A 16,359-nucleotide genomic window follows, 5' to 3' on the forward strand; every position below is an offset into this window, starting at 1 on the left:
TGTGGATGGCTCCGATCTTGATCGACGGTCCAGGGGGTTATTTAGCTTTATTTAGGACTCCTAATCCCTCTCTAATTGGGTTTAAGCCCTATAAAAGACCGGGAACAGTAAACAAAGAGGTAGTGGTTTTGGTTTTCTCCAGTGGATGCACCGTACGTAACTCGAAGAAGAGAGGAGGGTTGTGACGCTGAGAAGAGAGGCAAGAGCAGGGCTGTTGCCCAGCTATGCAACCCAAGAGGGGGGGGTGAATTGGGTTTTAAAAATTTTAGGCTTAACTAATTACTTGTAAAAATTATATATCAAAAGCTTGATGAATGAAGAGAGATACTTTGGTTTGAGATTAATTACTTAAAACAAGAATGCAAGGATATAATGGAGAATTAGAGAGAAACAATAAAGCATGCCACAAACACAATTATTTATAGTGGTTCGGTGCCAACCTTGCACCTACGTCCACTCCCCAAGCTCCTACTTGGGAATTCCAATCCACTAAACTTTGTATTCAACCCGAATACAACCGTCGAAAACTCCGACACTAGCTATCCCAAGCTAGTCCACTTGTTTCCCGGGTACAAGCCGACCCACACACTCCGATTTCAGGTTCGGATCAACCTTTCCTTGTTTTGGAAACCCTCCAAACAAAAACAATTGCTCACAAGATAAACTCAGTTTAGAGCACAAATTAAGTACAAGAATAGTTCCTTAAGTGAGCGAATATAACAATAAATACGCTTTACTCAACTGAAGAAGCCCTTCTTGGATTTTCTCAAAGTGGATGAGAGATGAAGCAAATGCTTGAGGAGTTGGTGAGCTTGATTGAAGGCTTCTTGAAGGCTGTGAATGAGCTCTTAAATGAGGTTGAGAAGTTGGCTTGAGAAACTCTCTCTTGAATGCACTTGAAATGCCCTCTTGAATGCTCTTGATTTTCTCTTTTCAAATCACTTGAATGCCTCTTGGATATTTGGATCTCTTCTTTTTGTTTTCCATCTTTTGAACCCTTTATAGCCTTAAGAGACAAGGGAAAACAAACTAGGCAGAAAAAGAGCCGTTAGAGCACAAAAAGTGAGCATTAAAAGCAACCAAATCTGGCCAAAAACTAGCCGTTACAGGCAAATCCCGTCATATGAGTCGACTCATGAGTCGACTCATGCCTCAGGGGTCGACTCATGAGTCGACCTCTGTTGCAAAGTCCAGAGATTGGGTTTCTGGATTTTCTTGGCCCAAAACAGCAGAGGTCGACTCATGAGTCGACTCATGCCTTGTGGGTCGACTCATGAGTCGACTCACAGGTCGTGCCAAGCCAGAAAACCAGCGTGCCATGGCTAATCTTTGCGTGCCAATCAGCTCATAGTTTCATGAGTTGACTCATGAGTCGACTCATGAACTTCAAACCTTTATAACTTCAAAAATATAAGTCCAAAAATCATGAAACTTTCACCAATAGATTACATATCATTTGTTCTACATGATGATGCTATCAAATCAGAGTTTTGATGAAATTACGATTTTGCCCCTGTAGAGCATAAGGTCTTTTTCACATAAAAAATATTTGTATCCCTTCAAACTGTTTTTGTAGTCATCAAAATCAATCTAGGAGCAACAAGGGCTCTGGAGAAGCTTTTGGACAGCGGACGTCAGGCACTTCAGGGGTTCAGGGGGTCTTCCAAGAGAGAGAGCTTTTGTGAGGAAAACTTCTAGTGAGAGAGAAATTGGGTGTACAAGGGTTGAGGATGAGATCTCCTCTTGTAAAATTTCTTTTTTATAGTGAAGTTTGCATGTCCCGTGGAGGCGAGCCCTTTTATTGCTGATCCACGTATTTTGATTGTTTTGTTTTGTTTCTTCTTTCTTCCTGCTGCATCGCGTGATATTGAAAAAGATCTTGGGAGGTGGTGTCCTGGCCAGACATCCACCCAACAAGTGATATCAGAGCAAGGTGGTATAAGGATGCAGTTTGCAGCGGTGGTGAGCAAGACTAAAGATGGAGAAGACAGGAACAATCAAGATGGAGATCAACAAGTTCGATGGTAAGAGTAATTTCTCCTTGTGGCAGGCAAGGGTGAAAGATGTGCTCATCCAACAGGAGTTGATCGATGCTCTCGTGTGTGATGAGAAGCCGACCACCATGGAGGTGCGGGATTGGAAATGACTACAGATGCAGGCGGTGAGCACCATCCGCATGTACCTGACGGATGAGGTGGTGATCCATGTACTGAGCGAGACTTCTCCGACGGTACTGTGGTTGAAGCTCGAAGAGTTGTATATGGTAAAGTCTCTCACCAACACTCTTTTCTTTTGGAGGCAATTCTACCAACTGCGGATGGCTGAGGGACAGAGCGTGCAGGAGCATCTCAGCCACTTCCAGAAGATCCTCACCGACCTCCTCAGCATTGGTGAGAATATTGAGGAGAAGATCAAGGTATTGGTTTTGCTGGCGTCGCTTTCTCCTTCGTACGAGTCTTTGGTGACTGCTCTTCTAGTGGGGAAGAGCACCATCAAGATGGACGAGGTCACCGCGGCGATACTCCAGAATGAAGTTTTCAGGAGGGAGAACCCAGCTTCGAGCTCAGATGGCGGTAGCTCAGCTTTGATGGCTTCTGAAGGAGCAGGAGGCGGTAGACAGAATGACAGGAGATCGCAACGAGGGCGGTCTAAGTTCAGGAGGGACTTGAGCAAAATCAAGTGTTACCAGTGTGAGGAGTTGGGGCATCTAGCCAAAGATTGTCTTCAACTCAAAAATCGGATGATGGCTGCTGTAGCGACGGCTGGCAGCAATTCAGATAAAGATATTCTGGAGATATCTGACGAGATATCTACTTCTTCCCAGCAGTGGATATTAGATTCTACATGCCCCTATCATGTATGTTGCAGAGAGGAGCAGTTTGACTCCCTGAAGAATAGTGAGGGCACTATATATCTGTCGGATGGATTGAACTGTGCGATCAGAGGCATTAGGACAGTCAGCTGGAGGACGCATGATGGTGCAGTGAGGATATTGGGGGAGATTCGATACATATCCAATTTCAGGCAGAATCTTATCTCACTTAGCAGACTGAATTCGAGAGGCTACAGGACGGTAGCTGGTGGAGGAATCCTGATGGTGCTATGCGGCGATAGGATTGTACTGGAGGGAAAGAAGGGGAGCATAGGACATTATTACCTGGCAGGAAGCCCAGTGCGAGGTGGAGCTTCGGGAGCCAGGTGGAGCCCAGAGCGAGGTGGAGCTCCAGGTGGAGGCGGATCAGGCACGAAACAGGTGACTCGGGAGGACGAGAGGCGACGTCGCAAGGTGAGATTCTTATTTCCGCAGGACGATGCCCCAAGCAGTTCTCAGGTCTGGAGGAGCACAGCATACGACGGAGATGGGATCAAGCAGCCTGGCTCGACTCTTATGTTTGCCTATCCATGATCAGCAGATAATTACCCCAGGGCATGGGGGCGAGGAGATCCAGAAGCTCTCGAAGTTTGGAGGAGGCCGAATATCGAGTCGAGGTGGAGATTGTTAGGATTTGATATCTTGAGATTCAATCCACATTAAGCCCACAGCGAGGTTCGCGGTGAAAAATGGAGTCTAACGAGATCAAGATCACTTCAAACGAAGCTCGGATGGGGGAGATACAAGCTTTTGAAGTCGGCACGAGAGCCGAGGCGGCGGAGGACCGGCGGCGGCCGGCGGCGGGCCGGCGGAGCGACGGCGGCGCAGCCACAGGCGGCGGTGTGCGGCCCAGGCGGGGCCAATGTGCGGGACGTGCGGCCCAGGCGGGCGCGCGGCTCAGCCCGTGCGCGGGCCCGCACGCGGGCCGACCCAAGCCCAGGCGTCTTGCTTGGGCCTGTACCCTGGTCCACCATAGACCGAGCGGTCCACAGCTGGGCCTGTGGACAGTGTGGGTATTTTTCATGCATTTCTTGCGGTCCACGATACTATTTCATGGACTGGAGCGCAATCCGACGGCGTGGGTGGCTCCCGATATTGATCCGACAGTCCAGGGGGTTATTTGGCTTTGTCTAGGATTTCTAATCCCTCTCTAATTAGGTTTAAGCCCTATAAAAGGCTGGGAACAGTAAACAGAGAGGTGGTGGTTTTGGTTTTCTCCAGTGGATGCGCCGTACGTAACCCGAAGAAGAGAGAGAGGGTTGTGACGCTGAGAAGAGAAGCAAGAGCAGGGCTCTGGAGAGGCTTTGGATAGCGGACGTCAGGCACTTCAGGGGTTCAGGGGGTCTTCCAAGAAAGAGAGCTTTTGTGAGGAAAACTTTTAGTGAGATAGAAATTGGGTGTACGAGGGTTGAGGATGAGATCTCCTCTTGTAAAATTTCTTTTTCATAGTGAAGTTTGCATGTCCCGTAGAGGCGAGCCTTTTTATTGCTGATCCACGTATTTTGATTGTTTTGTTTTGTTTCTTTTTTCTTCCTGCTGCATCGCGTGGTACTGAAAAAGGTCTTGGGAGGAGATGTCCTGGCCAGACATCCACCCAACACACAAATATTTTATCATAGTATTGGAGCCATCGATCTCTATTTTCCTGTAGATCCTTTATTTTCAGTAGTTCTGCAGATTATCTATTTTTGATAAATTATTATCCAAAGATTCTTTATTTTTCTGATGAATCTGCAACTCCCGTCGATCGCTTTTTTTCTTAGCTTCAGATCTTTGGTTCTCTTTTCATCATTGCATGGCGAATTTCTCTTTTCATCTTTGAGTGCAAGCCTTCTCTTCTACGGTATTTTTATCTATGAGGATCATCGGCCTTGGTTGTCTTTTCTTTGAGTGCAAGCCTTCTCTTCTACGGTATTTTTATCTATGAGGATCATCGGCCTTCGACTATCTTCTCTTTGAGTATCGACCTTCTCTTTCGTAGAATTTTTATATACGAGAATCATCATCCTTCGACTTCCTTCTTTTTGAGCATCGACTTCTTTTCTATAGTATTTTCGTCAATGAAGACAATCAGCATCCAACTGCTTTTTTTTTTAGTATCAACCTTCTTTCTTATGATATTTTTGTCTAGAAAGATCATCAACCTTCGACTGCCTTCTTTTTGAGTGCTGACCTTCTCTCTTGTAGTGTTTTTGTTAGAAAGAATCATCAACCTTCAGTTTCTTTCTCTTTGAGCATCGGTCTTACTATGACCGTCACCTTCTGTATTTTCTCACAGTCACATCATCTCCATCAGTCAGATCAGCAGATATGTTAATTTATCATACTAGCTTTTGAGTATACGTGATCTAATTTTCAAACTTAAGTTGGCATCTACAATATCATATTGAGTTTAAGGAGAGTGTTAGAATGATTTTAGGTGATCACATGATTTTAGATGATCACATGATTTTAGAGATCATATAACAATTCATAATATTTTTTTATTAATGCGATCCCATAGTATTTTTTTATTAAAATTATTCTATATCATTTTTCTTTGTTAGCTTCATTCTGTATCGGTGGTTATTATTTTTCATTTTCGAAATCTGTATACCAGTATAAATAACCTGTGAAATATATTAAATAAAATCAAAATAGAGATAATAAAGCTCCTTCTCTCTTTCTTTTCTCTCTAATTTTTTCTCTTCTTCTCCAAATATTTTATCATTAATCATGTTTTTAGATCCCACAATTCAGATGGCGTTTGATGAACCGGAAGCTTCCTTCTTGTGAGTGTGTGTGTGTGTGTTTGTACGTAAAATGGTGAGAAAAAAGCAAAAGCTACTTGTGATATGTAATGCCCTGAAACTTGTCATTGGAATTTCTGTCCAAAGATTACGGGAGCTAGTTCATGTGAAATATGCTTCAATACCAGCACATAATATCCTACTTTGCTTTTGTTCTCTCTTGTAGATAATGGCAAGCAGCACAATCAAACAATTGTAGAAGTGGGTGTCCTTTCACGTTATTCCTTATTTAACACGGAACTTGCATCTGGGCTACAGTTTCTCAGTAATCATACCTGAATAAGAAGAGCTTTGGATATTCAAGTTCTGTGCATCCAAGTTATATATATCTCGGAAAGCTCATATATTTGATGAGGGAAATGTTAGAATAAAGCTTAAAAAACTCCGAATGTAATATAAGAAAACTAACAAATTTTATTGTTTTCTCTTATTGCAGATAGATGACTTTTAGAAAATCACAAAAATAAATAAAAAGTATAATTGACAAATTTGAAAGGATGTGCAGCATGGTGCTAAGGTGTATTCCCACCTGTTCCTCGTACAAAAAAATCTGAAAAAATAAATTCTTCGCCTGCTAACACGAAAGAGGTTAATAAATATCCTTTCAGCACCAAGCAAAATAAATAGAAATAGTAAAAAAAATAGAAATTAAAAAATTAAAAATTAAGCTGAGAAAGAATTTTAGAAAATAAAATATTGATTTTATTTTTTCATAGATATTTGATTAGGTTCAACGTGATCCTTTTATAGTCATCTGAATCTGACCGTTCAGACCCATTAAAATTTTTAATTATGAACTCAATATTTAAAAATTAAAAATAATAATTAAAAAATTATAAATATTAATTAAAATATTAGCAAGGTGCTTATTCTACATTCATGCTGAACTACTTGTGTGTTAAAGATTTTTTTTCAACCACCTCAATATCCCAAAGTGGCTTCAAAGATCCCTCTTTTTCCGATATACGAGCAAAGGATTTCAACATGCATTGTCAAAAGGCAAGCACGTGGAGGGAAACTTTTGGAAAAATGTTGAGCAAAACGTTCCCTCTAACAGAAAACGTTTCCGGTTGTAATTGCGAGCAAAAAGTTCATCGGCCTCGCATCCACTGATTTGGTAAATTCATGGCCAACCAATCCATCATGTTTGGCAACAAATTGCTGACCAATCACGATGGATGGTGTTCGCAGTGGTCACCATGGCTAGTTAATAACTTGCCTACAGATTAAATCCTTTTATTCGTCATTTGACTTGGCCTAGCGATCAAAGCTTGTGAGGGCCAAATTTTCTCAAAAACTTTGATCTAGTGAATAATGGAGGATTTGGCTTCTCCGGCCTCCGTCCCTCCTCCATTTCTAGGGTTTCTTCCCCTCCACTCTTCCTTCGCTCTCCATGGCACCAAGGAAACTGAGAGCTTCGAACAGGAATCCCGAGCTCATCCACGGGATCGAGAAGTACTCGCGGTCGAAGATGTACCACAGGCACGGGCTCTAGACGATCAAGGCGAAGCACGGCCGTGTCTTTCCACGCCACAAGCCCAAGGAGGTGCCACCCAAGCCCGTCGAGAAGTCAGGATGCACCCGTCGACCAATCTTTTTATTAAATCCCTATTATTGAAGGAATTCTCCCCCGGATCCTCTTTGGAGCCGTTGGCCCCCTCGATGGCAGCCCTGCTGCTATGGCTCTTGCGGGCCAACTCTTCTTCCTCCTCCTCCTTTCGGCTCCCGACACCTCCGCGGGACGAGACTCTGGAGCGGAGACCTCGGTCGGGGGCTTCTTGGAGAAGCTCGAGGGACTGCGGGCTCGACGTCGGAAGGGGGCGTCGACGGCAATGGCCGCCTGAGAAGACGCGGCCGAGCTCGTCTCTTCTACCCTTGCCCTCTTCGCCGCCCCCCAGGATGCAGCGCCTTTCCTTTTGTGGGCCTTGAGACCCTTGGCCAGCATCCGAGCTGCGTCTGCATCCATATCTGCAATGAAGGAAGACCGGCACAGCTTAGAAAAGAGCAACGACAAAAGAGGGAAGTGGAAGTCGAAATTCGGTGCGGAAAGCTTCCTGATATAAGTAGAAGTGGCCAGGAGGAGGGGCGCTAGCCCGGTCAGTTGGCCCGAAAAGCTCAAACTCGTACTCCGGAGGAACTCCGTACTGAATCCTGATCAGCGAGAGTTCATCCAAAGTTGGAGTGCTAGGAATGGTGTCTGGTACAAAGATCGAACGAGGTTCATCTATGGAACTAAGATTTTGGGGAGCTGGAATGGACAAACTCCTAGAACTGCTAGAGGAGGAAGTGTTGGAAGACATTTTGAATCAAGAGAAAACCCTAAAAAATTTTTAAAAAATTGGAAAAAATAAGAAACAAAGCGCTCGCGGAGAAACCGAACGGGCGTAACACGAAGGATAAAAAACGAAAGAAGAACAAGAAAGAGAGGGGTTCCAGAACTAACCTAAGCTGGTCCGAAAGATGCAGGAAGGTAGCAAGGGTGATGGGGATCGATCCGAAGAGCGCCTAAAACTGAGAGGGACACGCTGGAGGAAGATGAAGTTCTCGGAAAAGAAGAAGGGCTCCAACAGAATTTTCACGCAAAGTGAAATCCCTGAAGGAGGGGGCAGGTTTAAATAGACAATGGGGTCCAATGCAATAATGACTGCAGATCTCCTCTGGCCAATCTATAACCACCGCGTGGCCCACTCATCATGGCAGGCGGCTAAAGGCGGCTGATAACTGACAGAATCATTATTGCACCGTACCTAGAGCAACGCTCCAGTGAAAATTTTGAAAAAATCTTTTCGGGTCGCCTCGATTTGAAAAGACTCCAGCACCAGCGCGCCAAACGCCAAAATATCTGGACACAATCGAGTACGAAAATCGAGGGAGACAACTTCGACTGCAAAAATTTCTCTGTACTTCATTCGATACCCGAACTCGGAAGTAGGGGGACTGGTGTTGGATATAAAATAATCCCAACCGAAGTTCGTAAGAGGCTGACACCCCCAGAGCTCTTCCGGCTTCCGACCTTGTACGGCATTTTTCTGAACTCCCTCGGTCGTCTGAGCTTCCACAATACCATCGGGACTCCTCCAGCAGTCGACCTTCCATAGTGCCCTCCAGATTCCTCCAACGGACAAACTCCTATCGTGCCATCCGGACTTCTCCGATAATGAACTCCTTCAGTCGTCTACCGGACTGCTCCAAATGCTCTATGGGCTTCATTATCAGCCGACTTTCTACAATAATCGACTATCCTCTGAATCTCTTCCAGACTTCTTCCTGCCACGATCGACTTTACTCCGAACTTCTTTCGGACTTTGTCAATGTCCGAACTTCTCCAACAGTAGGACTTCTACAGTAACCAGACTCCATCCAAGTTTCTACGATGGTCGATCGCCTTTCGAATTTCATCCGAACTCCTACAAGAGCCGGACTCCGTCCGAACTTCTACAGCGAATGGATCCCAGACGAACTTCTACAACGGATGGACTCCATCAGCCGGATCTCTACTTCGAACTTTTATTGCAAGCGGACTTCATCTGAGCTTCTACAATAAGAAGTCTTCATCTGAGCTTCCACGGTAACCAGTCTTCGTCCGAGCTTCTACAGTAAGTGGCCTCTTTTCGGACTCTTACAAGAACCGGACTCCGTCCGAACTTCTACAATAGAATTGAATTTCAGACTCCTCCAGCGGTCAACCTTTCACAGTGTCCTCAAGACTCCTCCAACGAATGAACTTTCACAACGCCTTCTGAACTCCACTATCGGTCGACCTTCTGTTGGATTCTCCATAAAATTGGACCTCTCCAGCGGACAGTCTTCAGACGGACTTCTACATCAAATAAATTTCAGACGGACTTCTCTAGCAATCGGACTCCTCTAGCAATCGGACTCCTGCCGGACTTCTCCAACAGAATGTCCCCGTTTGAGCTTCTACAGCAGATGACTTCCGCCTGCAGCATCAGCGCCCAAGGCATCCGACAACAGTGGACTCATCAGCAACCTCGAAAATATTCGAGCTTCTCTTAGATTACTGAGATAGAGAGTCATTCTGCTCCATCAGACATCCCAGTCGAGCTTCAGCCGTCAGGCCCGAACTCTCGCAAGTCACGACAACGGACACTACCCCACTCCGCCCTCCGTAACAAACTCCACGTGGCCCCACCATTCTCTGACAAGTCGCGACAACGGACACCACTCCACTCTCTGTAACAGATTCCACGTGGTCCCACCACTTCCTGGCAAATCGCGACAACGGACACCACTCCACTCTCCGTAACAAACTCTACGTGGCCCTGAACGGCCCACTACCAGGCAATTACGGACGTCGCTGTCAAGCAGTTACGCTCCCCGTCTATAAAAGAGACTCCCCAGATACGTTTTCCTCTAAGCTCTGAACTCTATCTCGAAACTCTGCTAAAATCCCATTCGAGTGCTCCATTTCTGTTGAAGCAGAGTACTGACTTGAGCGTCGGAGGATCTTGTCGGAGCACCTCCAACTCCGATTTAGACTTTCTTTGCAGGTCCCGATGGCGGCCGCGATCCTCTCGACTTCAGCTTCTCCAGCGTCGGCGGAATTCTGCACCAATAGAGGTTATTGCTTCATAACATGATTAAATGAAGAAAATGTGGTCTAGGGAAAGCTTGCAAGAAATTAGCGAATTGAGAATATAATGTTCGAATTTTCTTCTTCTTTATTTTGTTACATATGGAAAATTATAGTAACCTGCAAATCATGGTATTTAAAATTACCTAATTTCTAATGTTTGCTTTGTTTTGATTATCAACTTACATGTACGAAAGAAGGGGGGGCTCATCTCTTGGAAAGAAAGAAGAAGACGAAAAGAACCTATGAAGGCACATGTGTGCATGACTGGAACTCTAACTTCAACCCAATGCAGCCTCCCAATGGCTAGATAAATGCTGGTTGTTACGCTAGTAGCGCCCAACGAGGCAATCTAAAATATTATGAATTATCTTAAAAATTCTAAGTTTAGATTAATTTACATACGTACTTTTTTCAGCTTTTTTTTTTTTGATAAAGAAAAGGAGTTGGAGGGGACATCCCAACGTGGCCATATGGGAAGCAAATTTGAAGAAGAGCATTTCCTCCCCATCATATGGGTGAACCCAACGAGTGAGTACGTCACTCTAGCACCATCGAGATCTAGTGGATCAAATACCACTTCCAATACTCATATCAGATCGTCAGGATCAACTTCCTTACGATCATTCGTGATCTGCCATTTAATTGAAGCCCCGACATTCATCGAGACTCCAATTTGAATCACTTGTATGGAAGCAAAGGCCTGTTCTACTAGGCCGCTCCTTCGGTGGTTCTTTTTAACTAGCTTTATTATCATGGAAACTGACTTCTTTCAGCACCCCACAAAGTTTGGACTCCTTTTAATATTTTTCAATAACAAATATACTTTTCGATACTAGAGAGATCAACTGCGAGATCTGGGACTTCTTCTTCCCACGTGAGGTACCTTTTGAGGGATATAAAGTAGAATACACCTGACTCACAACTGATGTGGGACCAAACCCCCCACAACAGTAGCCCCCCTAATCAGGGGAGACTCTGTCTTATTGGAGGGCCCTTCCTCTAGCACTATTGTTGCAGTCAAGGGCTCATGGCTCAGGACGTGAGGTGTTGTCCGATTTGGCCTACAGCGTATAGTCGGGACTTGTATGGGCCATTTTGGGTCTTACGGTTTTATTCGTTAAAAGGCGCCTTACGTAGAAAAGATGGTCCCTTCCTATATAAGCTAGATTTCTCCTTGACTCCAATCAATATGGGATTAATAATTGATGCTAGAGGAAAGGTGCATCACCCTCCATGGACTGTGGGGCTCTTTCTGCCTAAACATTATTCTATGGGAGTACATAGATACAGTCTGTAAAGTACACAGATTCTCCTTTGACTGGGAGACTATGTTGTGGTGTAGAAAGAAGGACATTATTAGTCCCACATTGGTTGGATTCAAGGAGAAATCTAACTTATATAGGAAGAGACCATCCTTTCCACATGAGGCACTATTTAAAGAGCAAAACCGTGAGGTCCAAAAATGGCCCATATAGCTCCCGAACTATGGGCATAGATCAAAATGGACAATACCTCACATGCCGATCCATGAGCCCTTGACTGCAATATTAGTGCTAGAAGGAGGACATCACCCTCCATAGATTGTGGGGCTCCTTCCACCTAAACACCTTTTATGATGTCTTTTCTTCTACACCACAACAGATCCAATTCAGTTTTATGCTTGGATCATGATTTTAGACCTATAACCAACCTATTACTACTGGATCAGGTCGGCTCTATAAAAAAGATTGTGGAGTCGATGGTTAATTGAGCAATATTAAGGTCAAGTGTGATTTGTGATCAGACTCAAAATTTTCGGGTTAGTACAGAGATAGGGTCAGATCAAATTTATAGTTCGAGTCAGGCATCTAATTATTTGTTTATAACTAAAATATAAATATTAAAGTACTAAAAAAATGAATAAAATTAAGAAGAGCCAAATTAAACTTTCATCCAGAAACTTTCAATCTCATTTGACTAAATGATTGTCCTTAAGTTTTGCAATCTACAATTTCTTATAAATACATACATACATACCAATCTGCAAAAGTCTTTAACACGCTCTCTCGGCTTAAATGGACACAACGAGCATCCACGAGCTCCTATAGATCTTAACCAGACTATATACCATTACTTCCCCCTCAAAAAGCAACACTTGGCTCTAAAACCTTTCGAAGCAAGCTATTTAGTACATGATATTGCATGCTTATACCATATATCCAACGGTTTGAACCGAGGAGTTGAACCACAAGTTGAACTATGTAGATGATTTAATAAAGCAAGACAAATATATACAAACTACTAACTAGGATTAAAAGGGGAAAAAACAAGCTTATATAAACAAACATAAAGCTATCGGAACAGAGGTAAACTAAGCATAATTAAAACAAAATGGCTTTACCGGTGGTTACAATATAATCCACTCATAACATGGCTAAGACTGTTTTATCCCTCGTGCCATGGTATTACCGTACTGTTTTGCTATAGTACTTGTTGGGGGAAACCACCGACCGACCGACTATCGGAGGGCCGACCGGCTGGCGGCCCGACCGACCGTCTTCGACTGAAAGCCGGGGGTGACCGACTAACGGACGCTACCGACGGCTTTTCAATGGCCCAATCGCCGACTGGAGGTATGTCGGGCGTATCCTTCCCGACCGACCAGACCCAGAGGCCGACTCACATGAAACTCGCCGACTGACGGAGGAACCCGACGCCACTCTGCTGGCCACCGACCAAGGGTCGGCCGTCTCCTCCCATCGCCGTACAGCCGCCAGACCTTGTCAGCTCTGACACGGACATGCGGCACAGTTCCCCAGGGGCATTGTCCCGCCGAGAGCGAGGTCAACCCTGGTGACTAGACGGCCACACGGCGACATGACATTTCCACGGCGGCTCTGACAGTCTACAGTGAGTTGACAGTTCCTCACTTGTCCGCGCCATTAATGACGGCGCCATACCGTGCTCCACTATATATACCGGGGAAGGCAACAGTGCAAGGGTCGATCCGCCCTTCTCTCCCACATACGCAGGCTCGCTCCTCTTTCTCTTCTCTCCCTCTCAGAGCTCTCTGTCTGCATTTTACTGTTGCCCAGTCACCTCTCTGACTTGACCGTCGGAGGGTCCCCGCCGGAGCCGCCTCCGGTCAGTGCGGACTTCCTTTTGCAGGTGCACGCTTCCCGGCGATCGGGCGACGAGGCGATTGGCCGCAACAGATTGGCGCGCCAGGAAGGGGTCAGCATGACAAAGACAAGAGCTCAACGATCGAGAGTCACTGGGTCGGCAAGGCGTTCTTCCCGCCGGGAAGAAGCCTCCCCGCCCCCACCGGCGGCGGAGCCTAGCTCTCCGCGCCCTGCAGTGACCACGGAGGCCCAGATTGCGGCCATCGTACGGCAGATGACCGTACTGACCGACGCAGTCAAAAGCCTCCAGCAACAACCGGCGGCCCGACCTATGCCTTCCAGGAGCAGCCGCCGACGGCCGCGCCGACCCCTGTCGCCTCCAAGCGAGCGCTCTCAACAGCGCTCCCACGGAGAGGAGGAGGGGCGACCACGGCGCGACGACCGACGGTCTCAGCGGCCCTCTCCTTCCCCGTTGGAACGGGCGAGGAAGGAGAAGCGGCCGCGCACACCGTCGGCCTCTCCTTCAGAGTCTTCCGGAGGCTCCACTCCCGGGGTCTCCCAGCATCGACGAGCGGACGACTACGAGCGACGGTTCGAGGAGATCGACCGCCGACTCGCCCAACTGCAGATGGACGGCCAGAAGTCTTCGAACGACGTCGACTTCCAGACCGCCCAGCCTCTCTCTCGACTGGTCCTCGATGAGCCGATTCCCAGTCGGTTCAAAATGCCGAACGTGGAGCCATACGATGGCTCCACCGACCCGGTCGACCACCTCGAGAGCTATAAAGCTCTCATGACGATCCAGGGGCAACCGACGCTCTTTTTTGCATCGGCTTCCCCGCCACACTTCGCAAGGCTGCCAGGGCTTGGTACTCCGGTCTTCGATCGGGCAGCATCCATTCCTTCGCGCAGCTCGAGCACTCGTTCGTGGCCCATTTCAGCACCAGCCGAAAGCCGCCGCGAACGTCGGATAGCCTTTTCTCCCTCAAGCAGGGGGAAAACGAGACGCTCCGACACTTCGTGGCGCGATTCAACGCGGCCACGCTCGAGGTCCGGGACCTCAACGAAGACATGGCGGTTTCAGCCATGAAGCGGGGCCTGAGGTCTTCCCGATTTACTTATTCTCTGGACAAGACCCTCCCCCGAACGTACGCCGAGCTACTGGAGCGCGCATACAAGTATATGCGCGCGGACGAAGGAGCGTCCGACCGACGCCTGGTCGAGCCCAGGGGTCCGAAGGAGAAGCGAAGAAAAGGTCGGGAGCCCGCCGAACCAAGCAGGCCCCCGGCCGGTAGTCGGCTTTCTCCACCTCGACAGATCCAAAAATCACCCCGCCGACAGACTCCGAGGTCGGTGCGTCCCAGGTATGACTCCTACACTCCTCTCTCCGCTCCTCGTGCGCAGATCTTGATGGAGATCGAAGGGAAAGAATACCTGCGACGGCCTCCGCCTCTGAAGGCAAAGGGCCTCGACCATCGGAAGTACTGCCGGTTCCATCGGAGCCACGGCCACGACACCGAGCGATGCATCCAGTTGAAGGATGAGATCGAAAATCTCATCCGCCGAGGGTATCTCGGCAAGTTTCGAAAGGGTCCGCCGACCCGACCGACTGCCGATCGACGCCCCCAGCCGACTGAAGAGGCGCCGACTAACCAGCCGACGGCTGGAGTCATCAATATGATCTCCAAGCGGCTGGGATCGGGGACGTCTACAGGGGGGAGCCGACGAAAAGGCCGCGCCCGGACGACGTGATTACCTTCTCGGAAGACGACGTTCGGGGCATCCAGACTCCCCACGACGACGCTGTTGTTGTGTCGGCGACAATAGCCAATTATGATGTAAAACGAATCTTTGTTGATAATGGAAGTTCGACGAATGTTTTGTTTTACTCGACCTTCTCCCGAATGCGACTACCGACTGATCGACTTAGTGGGGTCTCCACGCCCTTGATCGGCTTTGCCGGAGACACCGTCACGACAGAAGGAGAAATCACCCTGCCCGTGACGGTCGGAACCGAACCACGGCAAAGCACAGTCTCCCTCATTTTCGCGGTCGTCCAAGTTCCTTCGGCCTACAACGCCATACTCGGGCGACCCGGATTGAACGCCCTCAGGGCGTCGTCTCGACGTACCATCTCCTTGTTCGATTTCCGACCAAAAACGGGGTCGGAGAGATGCGCGGAGATCAACAGCTCGCCCGACGATGCTTCCAAATCTCCGCCCAAAGCGACGAGACAAAGGATCCCCTGACAATCGACAAACTGGATCAACGGGAGGAGGAAGAGCGGGGTTCGCCGGCCGAGCAGCTCGAGGCGATCCCGATAGGAGAAAATCCCGACAGAAAAGTTTGGATCGGGTCTCAATTGCCCGACGCCGAACGCCACCGACTGGCGGAGCTCCTGACGGCTAACGCCGACATATTCGCATGGTCGGCAGCAGATATGTCGGGCATCCCTCCGGAAACATGACTCACCGACTCAACATCGATCCGACGATGAAACCGGTGAGGCAGAAGAAAAGGTCCTTCGCCCCAGAAAGGCAGAAGGCCATTGACGAAGAAGTGGACAAGCTGCTCGAAGCGGGCTTCATTCGGGAATCCACGTATCCCGATTGGCTCGCCAATGTCGTCATGGTCAAGAAAGCCAACGGGAAGTGGAGGATCTGCATCGACTACACCGACCTCAACCGAGCATGCCCGAAGGATAGCTTTCCACTCCCAAAGATCGACCAGCTGGTGGATGCGACGTCCGGATTTCGACTGCTCAGCTTCATGGACGCCTTCGCCGGGTACAATCAGATCCGGATGGCGCCTGAAGACGAGGAGCACACCGCGTTCGTGACCCCCAAGGGCCTCTACTGCTACAGGGTGATGCCCTTTGGATTGAAGAATGCCGGCGCCACCTACCAGCGACTCGTCAATAAGGTCTTCAAAGACCAGATCGGGCGTAACATGGAGTGTATGTGGACGACATGCTGGTAAGAGCACGCAGATCCCGGACCA

The sequence above is a fragment of the Elaeis guineensis genome, chromosome 12 (genome assembly GCF_000442705.2).
Source record: "Elaeis guineensis isolate ETL-2024a chromosome 12, EG11, whole genome shotgun sequence".
Taxonomy (NCBI): domain Eukaryota; kingdom Viridiplantae; phylum Streptophyta; class Magnoliopsida; order Arecales; family Arecaceae; genus Elaeis; species Elaeis guineensis.